The following is a 22,706-nucleotide window of genomic DNA, read 5'->3' on the forward strand; positions in this document are numbered from 1 at the left end:
TCAAAGTGGTGTTTTTTTAATAAGGCTAGATGAATAGTACAATGTATACTGCTTATACTGTAATGGCTGGCAGGTGGCAATACCATGCACTTAATGGTGACAGAGGGGGGATGGTAATTAACACACTGGGGCCGCTATGCAAATGAGGGAGGGGATCATGGGAAAACATTTAAGTGTTGTATTGTGTGTTACATGGGATAAAGTGAGATTTAAATTGTAATACATCAATCAGCAACATGTAGTAAGCACTAGATTGAGAATAGCGGTATTCACAGTCGTCTGTGCACGAGCTGTGTGTGACGCTCCAGATTGCCAGGTGATTAGCTCCAGGCATGTCAGGGGAGCCACACTGACAGGGAAAGCCAGATGAAGTGGATGTAGATGGCAGGATTGGTTGTTTAATTGGTTAATGGTCTTGTGCTCTGTGGTTAATGAAGAGAGAGTCTCTGGTTTAATTTGTGATGTTAAATTGGAGCAGGGGAATCGCTGGGAGTGCAGGGAAGCCGTCCCTCGGCCCACGCCAGACAGGCCTTTTCCTCCCTCGTTCACATCACGCTGCTGTGCCTTCCATTGCAGTAATTACAACTCGTCCACTTCATTACCTATTCATTGACTTCTAAAGGGATCCACACCTCCAGAGAGCGAGAGAGAGAGAGAGAGAGAGAGCGAGAGAGAGAGAGAGAGAGAGAGCGAGAGAGTGAAAAAAACAGCAGAATTTTAGTTTATTTTAGCTTCCAACATGCCCAACGTGGTTTTGTTATGTAATCAAAAAAAAAAAAACACTCCTGAAGTTCCGTCATTTGCCACTTTTGATATCAGTGAATGAGTGGATGCAACAAGCTGGGAAATTCACGACATACTGTGCTAAATATAATTTTGTTTTGATTTCTATCTCTTGGAAACAAGTAAAAACGTTTAGGAATCTTACAAGGGCACGTTGCTTTAATATTAGCACTAATGTGTTTCACTACCTTGTACTCCACAAATCTTAATAGAACTACTTCATTTCACATCCTCTCATCTAATGGTTCCTCGGTGTGCAATTGTTTCAATGCCTATGCTCAAGTACAAATATAAATATATAACTACCTACATTATCAATGTTATACACTGCAAGATCAATGTGCATTGAAACCATGTGATTACTATTCACAGCCTTCATAATACAATTTCCAAAATGTAATGATTGCGCATTACAGGTGACGTAAATAGGTGACGCATTTGCAGGTTTGTTCCATTGATCTAGACAGCTGTGAATCTAAATAAAGCTACTGTTTAATCATGACATTTGTTTGTGAAAACCAAACATGTAGCAGAGCATGTGAGTTTCTTTAGTGCATTTCCTTTGGTACCAGACTCGGAGGGAGAAAGAAAGAAAAGGTCACTCTCTAAGACAGCTGTTTGGAGCTGCAGCTGGGAGAGGTCAAGTGCCATCTTTTTATCTGCTACACCTAGCTGGTCAGGTTGTCACTGCTGTTAAGGAAGTGACCCTGGAGTTGGGACAGTAGTCCCTTAATTAGTCATTTATCAATGTGTGTGTGTGTGTGGGGGGGTGGGATACCAGGACAGGACGTGCCTTCTAACAACGCATGATTTAGAAAATATTATTATTATTATTATTATTATTTGTTTATTTAGCAGACGCCTTTATCCAAGGCGACTTACAGAGACTAGGGTGTGTAAACTATGCATCAGCTGCAGAGTCACTTACAACTATGTCTCACCCAAAAGACGGAGCACAAGGAGGTTAAGTGACTTGCTCAGGGTCACACAATGAATCAGTGGCTGAGGTGGAGTTGAACTGGGGACCTCCTGGTTACAAGCCCTTTTCTTTAACCACTGGACCACACAGCCTCCTGAAAAAAGGTGTGCAATATTTATTTGGTATCGGTTAATACAGTACAAACAACCCTGATCCATGATGGTAATTAAATCTAGATTGTTCCGCATTCACTGTTTTCTGTACAACCTTTTACGTTTCCTAAATGCTGTTAATCTAAAGAAGCAAATCTAAAATGCAGTTGGCAGTGTTTAAGTACAGCACAAAGCTGACAAAAGTTAAAGTTATTCCTGGTAAATTGTATTGTGATGACTCCCTGTGACAGAAATACAATGAGTTCTGGTGATAAATCTTCCTCCCGACCTGTGAGGGCGCTAAAGAACGGGAGGAGAAGTATCTGGAAGGGCTGGCCTGACAGTTCGTTTCCGGGACCGGAAAGTGGGTCAGCCTGGAAGGAAGCGAGACTCTGTTGTAAGACCGTATTGATCTGACAGGTAAACAAGGGGCAGCTGCAAGTAATAAGGCAGCTGCAACCGTTTACCTAGATATCATGCGGGATTACATATAGGGGCCAGGGTAACGCTGTTCTTTTCCTTCGTTTGGGTTAAACAGGAGGAGAGAAGGACTGAGAGGGGAGCTCTCAGAAATATAAAAGCAGGAATAAGTGTTACGTGTTGTGTGTTATTTCTGTCTGTCTATAATTGTCTGTCTTTTGTCGCACTACTAGACAGTTAAAGCACACCTCCGGAGCTGTCGCCACAAAAGCACTATCCGGAGCACCACTGCACAGAGCACCTGCACGACTGAGTTCACCCAGGACTGGTGACCGTGCATTTGTTTTTCTGTTCAGGACTGTGTGGGATTATTCACGCTCCCCGTGCTTTACACATTGTTGTGTACTGCCGGGGATTTATTATTTGACGGTCGCCAGACCTGGAAACAGCACAATAAACACTTGTTCACCGAATTATCGTTGTCTGTCTGTCACTCCTGCATCGCATCACCGCTACACCTGTTCCCCTTACCATCCACTTTGCCACACTCCCCCACAGCAGGTATTTGCTGTGTGACTGTGGGGAATATGGCCACTACAAAGTGTCCATCTGATCCCTTAAAGGTGGCTGAGATGAGCAGCTGTATGCAGTCCACAGGGAGGCTGGTTCCAGTACCAGCCATGGTAGCATTATAAGATCAAATGGGTGTTAAAATACTGTGTAGAACGTTAAGGGAGTGTAATAGTCCAGGACCATGTTAGGCTCTGATTAATATGCCTGGACTGTTTGACATTTCCATACGACGGCCCTGCTCACTGGAGATTTGATGACTCACTGGAGATCTCGCTGGAATTTCTTGTGAATTCATTTTGTGCTTCTGCCATCCATCCATCCTGACTGCCCCGAGCCAGGCGCACCGTTCTTTACTAACCTGTCAACACTGAACGAAAAAAGAAAGATATAATCACAATGTGCAGAGTAGTAGCTGGTGAAAGGCCAAGGGAGCTGGCAGCTCCCAGACTAATGGGGGCTCGGTCGACAAAAGCTGGGATATACTGTACTGTAATATGAAAGGTTCAGTGCAATTTAATGCCAGGTGAATGTTTAATATAATCAATCAGTCCACATGAATAAGCATTGGATTAATACAGTTCATATGAAAAGTGATCATCACACGCTTCTGAAATTTAAGCAGGTGTTAGGTCATATGTGCTTTCAATAAATCTCCTGACTCTTATTAATAAGTGCTTATTAATAAGCGTCACAACTGTTGAAAGCTCTTAGCATGATATCTTATAATTATATAACCAATCATCTGCAGCTAAATATGCCTTCAGTTTGTACCCGAAGGGAGTAAGAATTGTTTGTGTTTATCTGCAGCATTAACTTCCTTATTATGCCATTAAAATTGTTTAATGTAAAACACTCTCAGCCATTGAAAGGGTAGGCTATATAGTGAATGTCACTCGTTGAATAAGTTTTGGACTGAGTCACTGATTCCTGACAGTTATCCTCAATTTCTGAAGCACCTAACCTGACTGGATAAACATACAGTATGTATTGTATGTGTGTTAAAACCTTATTAGGTAAGGGGTTTTTTTTAGCCAGAGGTTGTTTCTTACAACCAGCATGAGGTTCTTTTTTTTTTTTATTGTAAAACACATTTATGAAGCCCTGACACATGCATACCGAGGGGGAAATGATACAAGCAAAATAACCCTCTTCATGACACACATTCCAGTAAAAGTATCCTGTTTATCATGTCCATTAATCAATAGCCCTGTGTGTACCTCTGTGCACAATAATTCTGTAAAGGTAATACAGAGACCTTTTTACATCTGTCTTTTTAAGATCCAGATCTTAACACTTACTGTATACGCGCCTTAATATATGTTCCTGTTGTATAATACAACACAATATATTGAACCATAATGTTAACATTATACTGGGGCTTAGTCTTCATATTATTTATTAAACACACATGGCAGAGGGAAACTGTCACTAGTAGTTCATTGCGTTCATTACTAATGATAGGGAAGGTGTAATTTTCATATTTTATATAAAACTGTGATGAGATGCACATAATGCACCAAATCTGACACATTCTGTTATCAGGATTTTGTTTCATGGATGTATACACGTGGGTTGGGGCTTGGCAACCCTAGTCCTCAATATGTTTAAAGGGGTTACAGTTAAAAAAAAATATTTCCATAAATCATGTCATGCATTTCCATTAACTATACTGTACAGAAAGTCTCACATATTTGGTTTTTATTTGAACCCTATGCTACATAGCCAAGAGCACGACAGGAAAATATTTATGGAATTATATCATTCGCTATAACAACTCTAAGAGTTTTAAAAAATGAATAATTACTTTAGACCCCTTTTAAAAGTGTACCACAGTAAATCTGTAAAGTAATTTTGCCATTTACTATTTCTATACTACGCATTTTAATTGGTTCTAGCTATTAACAAAGGGCACAGTTGGAGCAAAGCGCTAATGTTGTCTAACTTTGTTCAAGAGCTTCCGCATTTACTACAGCAAAGAAATAAAGTGATTGAGTGCAATAGAGTGTTGCTGTCCTTTCAGGACCATCACACATATTCACACACTTTACACAGCCAGCATAATGTGTAATGTCAGGTTGTTGCCTGATGTTTAAATTCACTCACTGAATATACTAGCACTAATTCTAAATCTGAGCGTAGAAGCTATACAGTGGAGCCTGAAAACTAGGAACACATAGGAAATGGAGGGTGTTCATAAGACTGGGATATCTGGCACTCTGAAACATGTATTATTTTCAACAATTCAATGCCAACTGTATTAATACAAAGTTTAACATGAGGGGTAATGTTAAGATGACAATGAAATAAACCAGGAGAGTATTGTTTTTTTGTTAACATTCTTTTACAGTCCTTTACAGTAGCCAGCAGCACTTCTATCAGTTGCAAGTAGAGTGTTTGGTTGACCAGTAAGTGATCTGTAAGTGTAGTATTCGTTCTGCTGTACTGTGGTTCTGCTGTGATGTGGTTCCATGCACAGTTTTTGCTTGGCTATTAAAATCTGGGGTACTGGGGTATAAAGGGCAGCACATGCCCAAAACCAGTCATTCTGCATTTATTCATTGGTGTAATACTTGCCGGATTGGGTAACGAACATTTTAAGTTCTCAAAACTAACCCTGATAAAAGTGTGCACCTGATGTTTAACCCATGCACCTAATTGACACTATTTATATGAAAGGAGAAAAATAAATGTTGCTATTACAGTTCTGAAAGCATTTGTAGAAATGTCAAAGCAAAGCTACGTGGGTTGAAATATGGCTTGGTGAGCTGTCTCCTTCCCCGATGCACATTGTCTGCCTTGGTATGACATCGCCGAGGAAAAATGCAAAAGCACACATTATATCTACACTGCTGTATATGTTTTAATCAAGTCATTTGCATCTCAAACAGCCCATGAAACGAATGATGATAGTAGTAAATGATAGCAGAATGCCAAACAGACATCTCCACTTTTAGCCAGAGCTGTTTTTGATTTGAGCCATTTTACGAGGCCTCTAATTAATTTCTGTATTGTAATTCAGTTAGGGACCCCGGGTCTTTTTACATGAGTTAAACACCCCCAAGCCAGCTCAGCTGCCACTGCCCATGTCACAATCACATCCCGGCTGGCAATGGGGTGTCTGCTCTCATTATTCATAGCAATGTTTTAAGAATGGTAATATGCTGGCAGGAACTATAACTGTGTTCTACAGTGAGTAAAACAGCACCCGAGGTGGTTACAGTGAATACAAAACATTTCATTTTGATTGAGGTGCAGGGGACAGTGTTGGCATGACTAATCCAAAGATAATAAAAAAAAAAATAAAAGAAGAAATAGAAAGTGAGCATGTTATTTAGATGAGTTTGTCCTACTTTCCACTGAAAGCTGGTCTAACTGTGATAGCTTGCAGAGAGAACTGTGTTTAAATAGATCACCTGTGTGAATTTGGCTTTTTGACGCAAGTTCCAAACTGCAGTCAAAACATTTACACATGCTTTGTAAATACTTCAAAAGTTACTTTTTTTGTGGAGTCACATTCAATCAATTTGGTGGGTTTAACATTTGACTGTGGGGTCTACATACCCCACAACCACACACTAAACCCCCCCTGCCACTCCGCTGTTTATTGGATGACCATGACTGGGAGGTGAACTTTTTTAAAGAGACAAGTTTCCCTAAGAGAGCATATCGCTGGAGAGCTGGGATATCCCACACTCACACAATGCATATACAATGCATACAATACTTGCATGTAAAAGCCAACCATTACAGTTGCCAAAGAAGTATGAAAACATGTGGGTTTTTTTGTCACTAGGAAACAAAACTTGTGTATTTGGTTGTATTTGAGATAGAACTGATGGAATATCATGGTCCTGAAAATGCTCTAGGCCAACATGCTGTCTAGTTTAAAAATTGTTGCCTGGTATGTATGCATTATACAACCTATCCACAAATGTAATGTCTTATACACTGATATGTTTCGGAGAGAAGGCTGGGTTATAAATAGCCTGAAAAAAAACAAAGAAAAGTAATGACTGATTGAATCTTTCTGACCAGATTCATTTCAATCACTGCTCATTTACGTCAATTTTGTTTAATTACATTTCCATTACATGCTCATTTCCACATATAGCATGCAGCAGAAATCAGAGAGCATGCTGGGGGTTCAGGGAGAGAATCATTACTGTTTCCATGGCAACATGGAGTCCATGGTTAGTACATTTAGCCAGTTGATAAAGTAGCAATATACTGCAGGAATAAAGCTAAGTATGTGGACATTATTAAATCAATTTATCTATCAATACATGGAGATATTATGCACTGGGGAAATTAAGCAAATTCAATAAACAGTGCAACCCATACCTCAAAGTCTAAGAATAAGTTCCATACTGAATGTAAAATATTTCCTAACATGCTGCAGATTAGGACTTGCAATAGTGTTACTAGTTTTTTTTTTCTATAATATAGTTTTTTTTTTTATATTGACTTCACCGACCGTTAAAATCAGAACCTCCCTTTGCAATATCAGTGTTTAATCTGCTAAACAAAAAGAAAGTGAGAATTCAATCTGTCATCAAGTAAATGGCTAATTACAGCACATGTGATTTAAATAAAAAAAGAAAAAGCTTTGTGGTCAACTAAAAAATAATCAATGTTTGAGTAAAAGCCTAACAATCTCAGGCATGCGTCCCGCAGGCACGATTTATCATACAACCATTGTGTATCCTCTCTTTTATCAGGTGGCAAGAGTAAGAGAATTGGCCATATCAGTGAACAAAAAAGCAAGGGGTGTTCAGTGAAACTTTCAAATAATAAAACAATTGATAAAATATGATTGATTAAAGTGGATAGATAGTCTGTTAGCCCCCATTATATCTGCAGTAAACACTACATATTGCACTAACTGCACATGAGTTCAGTAATGTCAGTCTGCAAAGAATACAAGACCTTCAGTTAATAGTGGTTCTGTGTTTAATGAGAACCTCTAATAAGTTTGCCTTCCTCCCTAGAGAGATTACAAGATAATTCAGTTATCTTTCTGGTCAGTTAACTGAAAAAGAAAAAAAAAAAAACATGAACCACTGGTCCAGTACTAAAACGAACATTGGGATCTGTCTCCATATTAAAAGAATTCACTGTTTAATTAGAAATTGGACAGAGAGGACTTGTTACAATCTCGGTAATCAAGTAGTTTGAGCAGTGTAAGCATTATCTATTCTGTAGCAATTTGCTGTCAATTTTGTGGATTCGTATACATGCAATGTAATTAAGGTGACTCTAATTACCAGTTTGGCAAAGCCTAGCACTTTGAAAAAGACTTCTAAGAATTTAAGTTTGTTTTAGCATTTCTAAACATTGTGCATTTCCAAGAAGAAGAATAAAATCAGGAATACATTCTGATTTCCACCTTGCAGCTGCCTTGTCTAGGGGGCAGGTGGCCTGAAGCCATTTGTCCTGCCCGCTGGCTTTAGTTTTGAACTACATATGTTGCATTCATCATAGTTTTACCAGTACAGGGGCGGCTAACGAGCTCCAATGGGCAAGACCGTGGGCCAAATTCCAATAACAATGTAATCATTTACGGACATGTTTATCTGTCAATTCAATAAATCATTCATTTCATTCCATTGGTGGCTCTCTCCTGTCTGAATCTGCCACAGATGCTCCAAAGCCTGGTGAGTGCTAGATACAGTATAGCAAATAACAGGAATGTGTTTTTTTGTTTTTTTTTTGGTTTCATGCTGGCACCTGACAACAAACCCTTCGCTACAGCACTTCTAGGTCACCACAGTTGCCACTGCCACTTCTAACCTATGAGACCAATCTCAGATATCTTTCTAGAAAAAATAAAGGCGTATTCATAATTAAAAAGCATCAAATCCCAATGATAAGTGAATGCCTGGTTTTATCTCACCCTGAGGACACTGAAAAGGGCTTAGCATACAGATTTTAATATGTGTAAATCAATTTCCCAGTGCTGATAAACTTCATGTTTTAAAGAGAGTAGTGGTTTGCATAACACAGTCTTTACCACATAACTACTCGTAGTTGACAGCTTTTCTTCCTGGGAGAACCATCTCGTGTTTGTATCCACAGCTGCCGCAGGTATGGGTATTTAATGCAGTTACTAATGGTATGTTTTCCAGGACTCTCAGGCAAATAACATTATTTGTCACAATAATGTGAGCTTTTTGATGAAGCTAAAGCTTGTGTACATTTAGAAGCAAAGCCTTTAGTAACCCATAGAGGGCGCAAGCTTAATGCTCCATTTGACAATAAAGCCCTGCCTACATAAGAGCCAGTAGTTTAAATTGAGTTTTCTTCAGCACACTTTTTTTTTTTTTAAACAGCAACATTAAAGGAGTGGAAAGGTTTTTAAATCAATTTTCTTAATACTTATAATCACTGCTTCCCCCCCCCCACCCCCCCCACCCCATCACCTTTTCATGGATACATGGTTATGTGCTCTATAATACACTGTGGCGTTTGCAGAAATGTCAAACATCATGCTATAGAGGGACAGTACCTGGAATATAAAAGTTTAATAATAATCAGAGTGATAATTGTGGGTGAATATTTATTTCCATTTACCACGTGATTACTGATCTGCATTATCTCAATGTGTTCAATCATACAGTAGATGTTGACTAAAATACAACAACAGCTTCAGCGTGTGTGAACCCACACCACCGAAACTCTAATGAAGGCTCTTCCTTCAGCTGTCACATCTAGAATGGTAAAAAGAACTGTAACTGGGGTAACACTGTCAATCTATTTAAAACCTGGAGACTTCTTCTTGGTGCAGATTGGATTTTGAAGGGCTCATTCAGGCAAAAATACAATAAAATACAATACGGGTCTGGGAAAAAATACAACGTTTATTTAATATGTTAAAGGATTTAGCTTTTTATGGTCAGGTACAGCAACTTGAGTAGGAAATGGACCAAAACCTAATGGAAGACTACTCTAGAATGCGGTTTTATATTCTCTTGTTTACTGATTGTTTGCTCACAGTGTTAGTGCTTACCCATTGTGCCTTTTCCGAACACAATTTTACAAGAACTATAAAACTATAGAGCTTTCCCACTTTATAAGGAATTGACCATAATTTTCTATGATGGTTAAACATGTGTGTTAAACCTTTAAATTGAGGGAATAGAAAACAATATTTTCCGACCACTGTCCCCCAAAATGCCCCTCTCTTCATCCATGCCATGTTGTTTTGGCAGCTCTAAAACCAGGAGAAACAGTGGTACTCAGTTTCCCCAGATGTACAGGAAACTCAAGTGGACATCAGGACAAACCACATCAGCTCCCTGCACAGGTACAGATGAAGAATCTCAAATGGCATGTCGGTGAAGCTGATCAGTTCTTGTATGTTTCTACAGAGTGCTGATGTGTTTAGTGTTTTATCAGAACTGCTGCTTCGTTCTTCTAGGATTCACTGTCTCATTCAATTGTGTTTATTTTGATGTTTTATCCTGCTTTTTGTTTTATCTGTTCTACTGTATATAAACAGCCCCAAGGAAACAGTAGTTTAATAATAGGCTTTATCTTGTATTTTATTTAAGGGATTAGAAGTCAATTTACTATGCTGAATGACAATGTAAAATATAGTGGACACTTAACCACAAAGGGTTAATTCATGTTTCAACTATTTCTTCAATTAAATGACCTCTTAAAAATAAACCATAGTTCTGCAGTAGTGGTTCGATTGTCTGATTCTAGGCCTGAGTTCTGGTCTCTGCCAGATACCCTTCACTATAATTACATGACAGTGCCACAGCTCAAAGCAGATTGTGGCATCTCAACTGCACTCTGAACCCACAGTGGGCTTCCTGCAATCTCTCTTCACTTCCTGTCTGTGCCAGTTAGGATGGACTCATTCGCACAACACAGCTCCTAAAAAACTAAAAACACGAGGAAACTGCAGCAACAGCAAAAAACAACAATGTTTACCACTCAAATGGAAGTCAGTCAGGATGGACTCATTCACACAACACAGCTCCTAAAAAACTAAAAACACCAGGAAGCTGCAGCAACAGCATAAAACAACAATGTTTACCACTCAAATGGAAGTCTATGGACATCACATGGGATGCTTTGCTTCTAACAAAACCTTGAAAAACAACCACTTGGTTTTGAATTAGCCTTCAAAGATACACATTCACCTACTGGTATAATATCGTTGATACCAGGGGGAATTGTTAGGTAATTTACATATATATATATATATATATATATATATATATATATATATATATATATATATATATATATATATATATATATATATATATATATATATATATAGGCTATAGGCTGTGTGGTCCGGTGGTTAAAGAAAAGGGCTTATAACCAGGTGGTCCCTGGTTCAAATCTTGACTCACTGTGTGACCTTCCTTCGTTTTTTGGGTGAGATGTTGTTGTAAGTGACTCTGCAGCTGATGCATAGTTTCACACGCCCTAGTCTCTGTAAGTCGCCTTGGATAAATGTATCTGCTGAATAAAATATATATATATATATAACAAACACACATATATAACAAACATACAAAAACAAACAGTGGAGGTACTTATAGGCTTTTGATACCATGGTACCTACACTCACTTATTTCTATTAATGTGTTTGTGATGTCATTTACTACATAATTAATTGTGTAATGGTGTTTATATATAGATAGATAGATAGATAGATATAAATAAATGCCTGTATGCTATCTGGAAATTAGGTCAACAGTAAAGAAACAGTCCCTAAAAATCCCCTATTTCTTTGATTAATTCTGTATTGACATGGTTTCCCATTTACCACTAGGGGAGCTGTATTCATTTTAAAGAAGGGCAATGCTGAATTTGACACTAAAGAAGACATTGAAATGGGGTTACCAGTCCCCAGCCCTGTGGTCCCATCCAGTGCTTCCCAACACACTTTACTGTCCCATATGTATTGAATAGTGTAAATTCCCTAAATAGTGCAAATAGTGTACATTCTTTACACACTACAAAGAAATGAAAAAGATCTACCAGAACAATGGATCTGGCAATGCAAGTGGCAATTGTATTGCTTAAATAAATAGATGGTACTGCATGGTTTATCTGCGCTGTGAACACATCAGAGTATTTTTGTTTTGTCTCATCCTACTGCAGTACAAGTTACAGTGGTTGAAACTGGAGCAACTGAGAGACAGTCAACTGGTAATAATCTACTGCTTTAAGAACCTGACAGACCCTATAAACAGAAATACATATTTTGCTTGGCCGACTTTTTGAGATGTCCACTGCCTTAGGAAAAATGAAAACCCTGTTCAAGTCTTTTTTGCTCAGTGGTGTCTAACAAGGCCACAACAGTGCCAATAACAGTTGGGTTTCAGTCTTACTTAAAGTCATGCCATACATGAGTGGCTGAATCACAAGTGCCACCTGTTTCATGACAGAGTCAAGAAGTAAATTACTATTCTTTCAAATGATAACAGGCATTTAAGACATCAGCCTAAACTACCAAAATGTTTTGAAAAGGCATAACCACATTACAAAATTATATCATCCTCTTTCTGTCTTATTTAAAAAATGAAAATAAAAAATCTGCAATTCTAAGTCATTGATTCCCACATTTATTCAGTGCCAATCCCTCCAGCGTATTTGTCTCTATTTTATTTTTATATCTTTTGGAAAACATGGGGCAAGTGCTTATGTTCCTGATTTACATAACCAGCATTGTAAGATACAAAACAAGAGGTCAGCATTTGAAAGCCAGCAGTCTGCTCTGGGAAGGTGTTGCTGTAGATGTGAATGTAACCTATTTGTAATATACAGTACTATCAATATGCTCTAAAGGGACAGCTGCATGACAATTGCTAGACAGGTACACTGTCTGCTTTAATTTGAATACAAGGTCATTACACTTTCCCAATCTGCTGCAGATGTCAGTCCCGTGGATTCCTGGGGGATTGGGAAGATCAATTTAGGTTGCTCCTGATGTCTTTTTATTACTGCAAAACTATCTGTAACCACAGCCATCTTCTGTTGCCATGGCAACTCTTCTTTAACAGCAAAACCGAACTCTTCTTTAACAGAAAAAATCTGTATAATAATAATGACAGCGCTCCACTTTTTACCTTGATTGGGGAAGCCACATACATGAAGAAGATATGCCATATTTGAATTGATCTTGCTGGCCAGTGGAATATCCTAAGGCACAGATTGACGCTCCTCCGAGTCTCCAATTCTAGGTCCCCCCCTTCATCAGCTCACCAGAAAACATAAAAATGTGGCATCTGCTAAGAAACTTTTGGTGTGCCCTGCCATTTATATATGTAGTGTAGACCAGTGACACGTCAAACATTCATTCCAGGAGAGTCAGAGTTTGGGGCTGTTTGTGCCCAAGTATAACCCATCACCCAGGCAGTGTGGATTAGTGGTTAGAGTAAAAGCACTAAGATCCAGTAAATACAGAGCTCCCAGCTAAGACTCTCCCTGACTCACTGTGCAGCCCTGGGCTGGACTGGCTCCACGTTCCTCAGGACCGACCATGTGTAAAACTGAGTGGAAGGAAGAACCCCTACTGGAATTTGCATCATTCCTGTATTCTGGTAAAGTAAATCATTTCTACTTAACAGTAAAACATAATAACTTACCAGGGACCAGAATGTTTTTTTTCTACATCAACTGCACTCACTGAGTAAGTGACTCTACAAAGTATTTTGAAAACTGCAGGTAGTTGAAATAAATTCAAAAACATATTACAATATAGAACAACGATGCACTGCAGTCCTGACTGAGGTGACAACATCCCTGAGATTTTTGTGGTTTGATGAGTAGCTAACCACGTGTCCCACAGTCCTGCTGGGTACTAATGAGGAATTTTATGAAATTGGGGTTTGTGGTGAAGGTGACTCATGGGCTTACAAGTGAGGGAAGAAAAAAATCCATTCTTCTTGCAATGTAAACACCTGTTCAGAGCACAACAACTGGCTGCCTCCTGTATTGCTTAGAAAAAAAAAAATCTATTAAGTCTAAAAGTGTTCATCGAGGATTATTCAATTGTACTGAAACTCAACTGAAGCTCACTCTTCCAAGTATAGATTACAGGAATATAAACAGGAGTCTAGTCACGGAGACTGCTTTTTTTCCATATCTTATAATAGAAATTGTATTATGTCTCATGTTCACCTGTTCAGTAAGTAAGCACAGCAGGAGAAGGGAAAGATGCCCGCCTTATGCAATCTGTTTTTATCTGTCTAAATCAGCTGTCTTGTTTAAACAACTGGAGTATGCAGGCTAACACGAAGAATATTATGTCTGGAAAGTAAATTCGGGCTGTCAAAGGTTCCTGGAAATGTGTTCTGAAACACGTGACAGTTATGGACTGCTTTTCCAGCCCAAAAGTTAAATATACTTGTTTCTCCCTTTTTATTTGCATATCCCAGGCATGTACTGTCTTTTTTTGTGTGTCGTCTGTAACAATACACTGTTGTTGAGTGCTGACAGTCAAATGATGTGGTCTGGATGCTGTACCAAATACAGAGTTCATTACTGTAAATTACAGCCTGCTTTTGGAAGTTATCATCCTGAGCCAAATATAATTTCTGCTGTAGAGTTTATTGTGAGTCCATGTCAATGAATATATGTAGGATTACATAACCGTGTCAAATGCCCCAAACCATCGGCTATCTTTATCACAGATGTTGTTTCTGTAATTATTTGTTGATTTTTATAAAGATTGCCGCACCATCATCTTAATATAAAGCATTATTTTTATTACCCATTTTTCTCGGTGGTGAGGATATTTTTGGTTCTGATGTTCTCTAATTTATCAGGGAGAACTTATCAAAAGAAGCAGCCACCGCCCTCTGAAACAGGAACTGATCTGGAGATGCCAGGTCGGCATAATTTCTTCGAATTCCTCAGGAAGCTAATGACACTTCTTTGAAAATTGGATGATTCAAGATCGGGCAGCGACGTCTTTGTTCGTCTTTTCTTGGCAGGCAGTCGTGTTGCTTGTGTACTCAGGAATTCACATCTTTTGTTGGCGATTTATATTTATATTATATTATTCACTACATTTGTACACACACCACTGATTAAAGCATTCACAATCCTAAAAGGCATAGACAATGTCGACCCAGTGGACTTTATTGACCTGAAAAAGGACCATGGGGTCACAAATGGAGATTAGATAAAGGGGCATTCAGAACAGAAAACAGAAGGCACTTTTTTACACAGAGAATTGCGAGGGTCTGAAACCAACTCCCCAGTAATGTTGCTGAAGCTGACACCCTGGGATCCTTCAAGAAACTGCTTGATGAGATTCTGGGATCAATAAGCTACTAACAACCAAACGAGCAAGATGGGCCGAATGGCCTCTCGTTTGTAAACGTTCTTATGTTCTTATACAGGCGCTCCTTGACTTAAGACGCTTCGATTTACGATGCACGGCACTTCGACTGTTTTGCATTATTACCCTGCTTCAACTTCATTTACTACACGGCAAGACATGAGCCATGCGTCATGTGCGCATGCTCTGTGTCCGAACCGCAGTACCTGTCGTGGTCGCCCTGACTCACTCACTTAGCGTTTGTTTGTTTTATGCATGTAAGTGTAAAGAGTTAAATAAATATTTGCATGAGTATAATATAACGGGTCATTTTTGTAAAAAATGTATTATCTTGCCAGAGTCAGGAACGTAACTCCAATTTATAACATTGTCTATGGGAAATGTGCTTCGGTTTACGACACTTCCACTTACAACGTGACTTCCAGAAACCAATTGTGTCGTAAGTGCGACTCGAATTTAAGAAGCAGGACATTTTTTAGAAGAAGAAATTGGTTTAAAAAGTGTGTCTTATTTATTTATTTATTTATTTATAATTATGGACTATATATCTCACCGCTCAGTCCGCGTATCACTACGGGTGGCGTTATTGGAGCTCGAGATGGAGGGCAACGCATTGGACAGACAGTACAAGAAACGGACATTCCTACAATTTCAAATTTTGTAGGGTAATGTGTTAGCAAAATTGCATAGGTAAGTATTTCAGTCCACAACGATAAGATGTGGTGAATCCGTGCTGCCATAATGAATGTAGACAGAACAAACTCGTAGGGAGAAGGGGCGTGGCGGTGATTAAACACCTCATCGTAAGAATGAATGTGTTGCTACCAATTCTGGAGCCTGGATTGGCCAGCGGGGCCGAAGCGACACGCTCAGGACTGTACAAACTAGTAAAAGCACAACAAAACACAGAGCAAGGCTGAACATAAGTGCCGCTGGAAAGCCGAGAGAGGCATGGAGAGCCCCTCAAACAAAACGCATATGTAGAAAGTTTCTCGCAACCAAAGCACAGAAAAATGTAACAATGTAAGCAAAAGCATGGCGACGCACGGTGAAGCACAGGCTGCAGAAATAAAAACGGGGTCTGTTTTTGGAATCGGCAGCGCAGTTGTTGCGACGGCAACGCCCAGGTGAGTTTACCTGAGATTTATATAACATAAGAGGAAGTGATCTGATGAGAGAGAAATCATTCAATAATCCCACCCCCGAATTTCAGCCTAAACTCTAATATGTACACATAAGATTGATTCTATAATACATTTTATATGTGTCACCCTATCTAATATAAAGCATATACCTGTACTTACTGTATGTTCCACATGGGTCATGATGGAAAACCATTAACCCCAGGTACAGAAGTGGTTGATACTGTAATGCTCCAATGTGGTGATTTTGTACTGTAGAACAGATCATGTAACGCATATCTAGATTGTAATACTGGGGGTGGGATGGGAAAATATTAGTTGCTAAAAGAAACTATAGTGTTTAACATAAATAGCAAGTATGTGGGCTTGGCTGTAAATAGCACAACACAAACAACATGCCTTGGCCACCCACTTTCTCTTCACAAGCGATAATCTGAACAGTTCATTTAAAGTACACATATGCTAATCTAATTTCCCTGCACATTCTGCTCCTCTAAATGTCACTCTTTTTTCAATCCTGCCAGTTGTATTTACTTGCAAACTCCCACTTTACAAGATATATATTATTTTAAGGTGGGCGATGAAAATAGCTAAGTGGAATGTTTGGTAATTATTTTTTTTTAACTGACAAAAGAAACCTATATCTAAACTGACTCGTTATTTTTGCTGTTGACATTAGCAAGAAATGTATTCATGATCATTAACCTTTTAAAAAAAAAAAAAAACGCCAAAAATTATTTTTAAATTGACATATCACAAATCTATTTGTACTGAACCCCATCAAAGTGTTAAGAGCTCAACTCTTTTTTGTGGTTTTGTTTCTTTCAATGCGATCTGTTGCATGCTTCCTGTGCGTCTATTAGCAGTGGAAATACAAAGCCCTGCAACTTTAGGCCTATCATTGTTGTTGTTCTGTTGGAAAAAAATGGGCTGTAGTGTCAGTCATGATTTTAATCTGATGTAAACTGTAAATTGGGCTGAAATCACCAAAACTCATTCCATAGAGGTCTCCAACATACACCAGAATAAAACTATAACAATAATAAATAATAATAATAATAATAATAATAAATAAGGATAATTAAGTGATAGTTTTAAGTGTAGTGTATGAAGTAAACATTGAAAATTCTAATAAACGAGGATGAGGCCCGTCGAGTCGTTTATTTTAGAATTTGTAATGTTTACCTCTGAGTTCGCTGCACTTAAAAACAAATCATCACTATTATACACCATTACTTTAGAAAAAAAATACCTTAAATCATGTTCTGTTTACTTTATTTTGCTTGGATAAGTGAATACATCTCGGCATTTGGGTTTTTACACAGCAATTTTGCACAGCAAAAACCTGGTTGACAGCAGCAAAGCCCTGCTAGGATGCCATAGGCCCCAAGTACAAAAGTGACTGGAATCTGCTAGTTTGGCAGTTGATGTCTTACAGTTTCAGATCTGCTGGTCAATAGGAGCTGTTTGAAGTGTCATGCTATATGAATCACTGCTCAGTACGATCCAATCTCTCTCATGCTGTCCTATAGATAGGATACGATGTGTAGTGCTCCTATTTTCAGTCCGATTGATCTCACGATTGCGGAGTATACAATCTGACCTTTATGTTTATAAATGTTCAAAGAAAATGCTGCTTTGGGAGTTCAAAAGCTCTGAGGAAATAGTAGGGTTGAATTCAAGGATCATCAAGGAAATTGAAAACAAAGAAAAAGAAATGCTCACATCCATGTTCAGTTACAGCACAGTGTAAGGGTCTTCTGGGCTAAACGCTTTGTCCAGCTAGCTCAATAAGCAGCCACTCACAAACATATAGCTCTGGCCAAAAGTTTTGCATCATCCTATAGAATTAACTAATTTAGCTTCATAAAGTCGAATGAAACCTGCTGTATAACGTTACGTTAACATATTGAATTACGTCCCTGCCAAAAATGGAAAAATCCAACATTTTCGAACATGAAATACTATTATGGCTTCCGGTAGATTTTTTGCGATATCATTTTGTAGTTTCTTTGATTACGTGATGTTAAATAAAATATCTCAATTATGGTCATATAGTTTCTTTTTTTAAATTATGCCTCAATCCTAAAATGTATAACTTTTGGCCATAGCTGTACTACATTCTCGAATTAAACCGTTAATTTGCAAGACGCAAAGGTACAAAAATAAGGGTCAGGTCTTCTTTCCAGGCACATGCCCAATTCCTGACAACTAAACAGAGCACCAATGAACATTTGAGGTCACCGGTCACTTAAAGGGGCAACAATAATATACAATAGACATACAGCTGAATAATTCTTACAGGGGTGGCACAAATATATGACAGGGTTTGTTACAACAGGGTGTCAAATGTATGTAAGATATACAAATTTGGTAGTGTATTCAATTATTTGTGACACAGTCAATGTATTTCTAATGATTGTTCCTTAAAATAGTTTGGCCCGATATATATGCACATATGTCATTTTGCACTTTTCCCATGGTTATATTATGCATTTACCATGATTTTTATATGATTTAGCATCTCTGTGCCTTACCTGTACTATGCTTTGCTACACTTTGCCATGCTTTTACTATGCTAAACTGTTATACATGTATGGGCTTTGATATACAAAATATTTTAACATTCAACTAAGAGTCACCATGCAGCCACCAGACCCACGAAACCTTTGGGTTGTACAAAGAACTCTGAAATAAGACTAATCTGTAAACACTGGTTATTATTATACCTGGAAGAGCCAGCGTTGCACAGCTACTGTATGTAGGAGTGTGCTTATTAGAATTTCTCTAGGAAAATCTCAGGATAGATGGACTTTCTGAGTTTGTCACATCTGCAAGCGTGGGTGAAACAGTCTGTTCCAGCACAGTGTCATATCTGTGCTATATTTGTTAGCTGAGTAACCCTTATGCAATTGAGTCAGAAATACATAACTTTTTTGGAAATAAAGCAACCGCCTCCACTGTGCTTGTCATATAGAAATGTCATTAATGCATAATTCATGGTACCATTCAATTCACCAATGTGAAAAACAGATATTGTGACACATTTGTGGTATGCTACTGTATAGTACATCATTTAACTGATGATTGAACAGAAAGGCAGAAACACTTGTATCCTTTTAGACCCAACTTGAAAAAAGTTGTGAGATCAATCAGCTACTAGGAACTGGACAAGCTTAGATGGGCCGAATGGCCTCCTCTTGTTCGTAAACCTTCTTATGTTCTCATAAAACTATATCTAGAAAAAGAGAATGCATTAATTTAATACATTGGGATAACTAAACTTTGCTCAAGTAGTCGAAACCAGTTGTTTCTTAAAGGAATAACCAGAAAACCACATTAAAACAAAATAAATGACCCAGCATTTTGATAAGGGTCCTTGTTGTCACCTAAGATGTTCATTTTTAGTTTTGAACGCCAACAGTTGTTGTATTCCTCTTATAGCCAAAGATGCCTTTTGTACACACATGATCGGTTTGAAACAATAGACGATTTTTTTGTGTTACAGACTCCCCGGGTACAGTAGAACCCCCTGAGATAGCACAGATTAGCTGAAGAAATACTGTATTAGTTCAAAATGCGGTCTCACCATTTGTCTCTCTTTTGAAGGGAAAGTCCTCAACAGGAAAAAATATCCTTTCTGGTTAGTAGTAAATAGTCACTTTTGTTCGGAAGAATAAACTTCCTCGCAGTGTAAAGAAAACGTTTTTCCACGACAGCCTTTTTCCACAGCGCTGCAGCGTCACCGATACGATAGCAGCTCTGGGGCCTGTGGTTTCTCGAGACACTCTGCTGCCTCTGACACAGGAAGCATTCTCTGCAAAACATCTTTTGTCACAGTTTCCACACACTTCAAAACCAACTCAACTACATTTATCAGCAGAGAGAGACAAATAACAGGATGACACAGACACAGAAATAGAAAAGAAAGATATATTTTTAGGCACAGAGTCGCTAAAAATAGACACTGTCTTTACGAGATAGTTATTAAATAGTTAAATTGGGTATCGTGGTTCACAGCTTGCTCATGTTCTAATAGGCTGGCCAGCACATAACAAATACACGAAAACACAAAGATAAACTCCTCATGTAAGAACTAACCAATGACTTGCCATTGATATATTTTTTTTAATTAAAGTAACCCTTTTTTTATAGGAAGTTAGCGTCTATTACCTTATAAAAGTTTACCACTGTATTTTTGTGGTTTTACCATGCTTTTCCTACAGTATACTATGCACTTACCATAGTTTACCATGGTTTGCCATATGTATTAATATGCTTCACCATACCTCACTGTTCTGAAAAAGTACTACAATGTACTTCTACTCGCATAGCATGAATTTCAAATGATGGCATTATATATTACATAACTACATTTTTATGCATTCTGCATTTCTTTGGTCTGTATTGGATTAAGATACTGATAATGATTGATAATGATTTTTTAAATGTACAGAAAAGCTGACTGAAGCTGTAATGTGTGGTTCCCCTGAGTCTTTTATGTATGTGTGTGTGTGTGTGTGTGTGTGCAGGTGAGTGTTTTGTATACAGTATATGTGTGTCTGTGCGTGGGTGTGTATACTCTGTGTGTGTGTGTGTAATGTACAGCACGTGGACTACCATGAAAACAAACACTGCAGTGTTAAGCATTAGGTAGATAGGTAGGCACTGTAGATATTTAAAACTGAGCCTTTCTGGGTAAACCACGATTGTTACACCAAATAGACTAAATATTTCAATATACAGTACGGTATTCAATAACTATTGTATGTGCCAGCCATGCTGTACTGCCAGACCTTCTTTCTACCAGTTAGCTCTTGTTTCCTCCATGGTCCATCTTCACAGAAAGCTTGTCCTAATCGTACAAGGCTGTGGAGGAAAGAACAGCAAAGCTGGTATCTAACATCAGTGTAAAATAAAACGCAGGTAACCAGGAGGAATATGATAGTATGGTCCGGGGTATCCGTGGTGCTTGATTTGCTAGTTCACACAAGTATGCCATCCTATTACAAACCATTGGTCAGGTTATACTGCTTTAAACATGGCACTCCCTGTAGTATCCACCAGATCAGAAATTTTGTTATAACACATTTTTCAGGTAATATTAGGGTTTGTGGAGATTTAACAAATAGCCAATATTATTAGATAACTGCCTTTATTTATGGAGGAGATGGAGACTGGCAGCTTTGATGGGGAGCCGATAGAAATGCTGTAACGCTCATCACAAAGCCTTTGAGACGATCTGGTCATTTGAAGCGACCTGTCTCCTGGGCTATGGTGCTGAAGTAAAGCTGAAGCTGGGACAAAACGGCCTTTGAAACAGTTAACAACAGGCAAAACATCTCCTGGACACATCCTGTGTAAGTCCCACCTATAATTGCATTTGAAAGTTTTCTATAATGGGAATAACAAAACAAAAAATAAAAAAAACAACATTATAAGAAAAAAATAACTGTGGTTCCACTTTCCCTCTTGTAACAAAATTACAACATGACGGAAAAAGAGAGTTAAAAGTGTAATCAATATGCTACACAATTATTTGGAATAATGAAGCTAACAGTGTTTCTCCTAATGTTCTGTGAAATACAAATTACTGCAGGAGAAAGCTCTGCCGCAAACCATTTTAAGGAAAATGAGGCTAGAGCTTTTAAAAGATGTTTCAGAGTGCCACTTGGTACTGGTAATTGCAAGAACATCAATTCCCATGTTGAAGAGCCTACATTCAGAACAAACCCATAGTCCCTCATCTACTCATAGCATGAAAGAGAAGAGTAGCATTCAGATTAACCCCTTCCTTCCTTCTGTCCTTCCTTCCTCGTCGATAAAGTCACTTTGTGAATTGAAGGCTCAAAAGGGATGAGTGACAGTGACCCTGCAATGGTATTGTTGGCACACTTTTTAAATGGTTTTTGCTACAACATGTTATATGAATATATTATTGCATCTTTCAAATATATAATCACCTACAATGGATTCCTAAACTAAAGTGATATGATGTATTGAAATACCATCGAACTGCAAAGGCTACTGCGTCTGCCTTTCACATGATACAGTTTAGAGATATGAGTAGTTACATTAGTTTGACGGGGAGACTGTGGAATATTGAAAACAGAATGTTCCAGTGGTTAAAAGGTTAAGCTTCATTAAAAGTTTTCATTAAGTTATCAGTGTCTGCTTTATTCACAAAACCAGACACAGGCTAATATTACACCATTTAAACCAAGAGTTTCTGATGTTTTGTGTTCTTAATCTAAGGGTTATTTCTAGTTGTATGTGTGCAGGGTTGGGGTAATGTGGTCCAAAGTCTGATAATGTAGTTTATATACTTTTTAGGAATCTGAGAAAATGAAGTGGGATGACTAATGGGTTGGGTAATTGGCCATTTGCCAGAAGTTGTATCACAG

The 22,706-nt window shown here is 38.3% G+C and overlaps 2 long non-coding RNA genes across 5 annotated transcripts in view; one reads left to right on the forward strand and one right to left on the reverse strand.

Annotated features, from left to right (window-relative positions):
* Nucleotides 1-20,069, reverse strand: LOC131699644 (uncharacterized). Of its 4 annotated transcripts, none has more exons than XR_009308239.1 (4): nt 19,892-20,069; nt 3,110-3,214; nt 1,725-1,856; nt 1-632 (listed from the first exon to the last, which is right to left on the reverse strand). It is a non-coding gene; the product is annotated as an uncharacterized LOC131699644 (long non-coding RNA). The 4 variants fall into 4 exon arrangements; XR_009308236.1 differs by having other exon boundaries at nt 2,806-3,214; XR_009308237.1 differs by lacking the exon at nt 1,725-1,856.
* LOC131699645 (uncharacterized) overlaps nt 15,692-22,706 on the forward strand; it is a 19,477-nt gene continuing 12,462 nt past the window's right edge. The window contains exon 1 of the long non-coding RNA XR_009308240.1: nt 15,692-16,287. This is a non-coding gene — a long non-coding RNA (uncharacterized LOC131699645). The remainder of the gene's footprint in view (nt 16,288-22,706) is intronic.

This window comes from Acipenser ruthenus, chromosome 23, assembly GCF_902713425.1.
Source record: "Acipenser ruthenus chromosome 23, fAciRut3.2 maternal haplotype, whole genome shotgun sequence".
NCBI lineage: Eukaryota > Metazoa > Chordata > Actinopteri > Acipenseriformes > Acipenseridae > Acipenser > Acipenser ruthenus.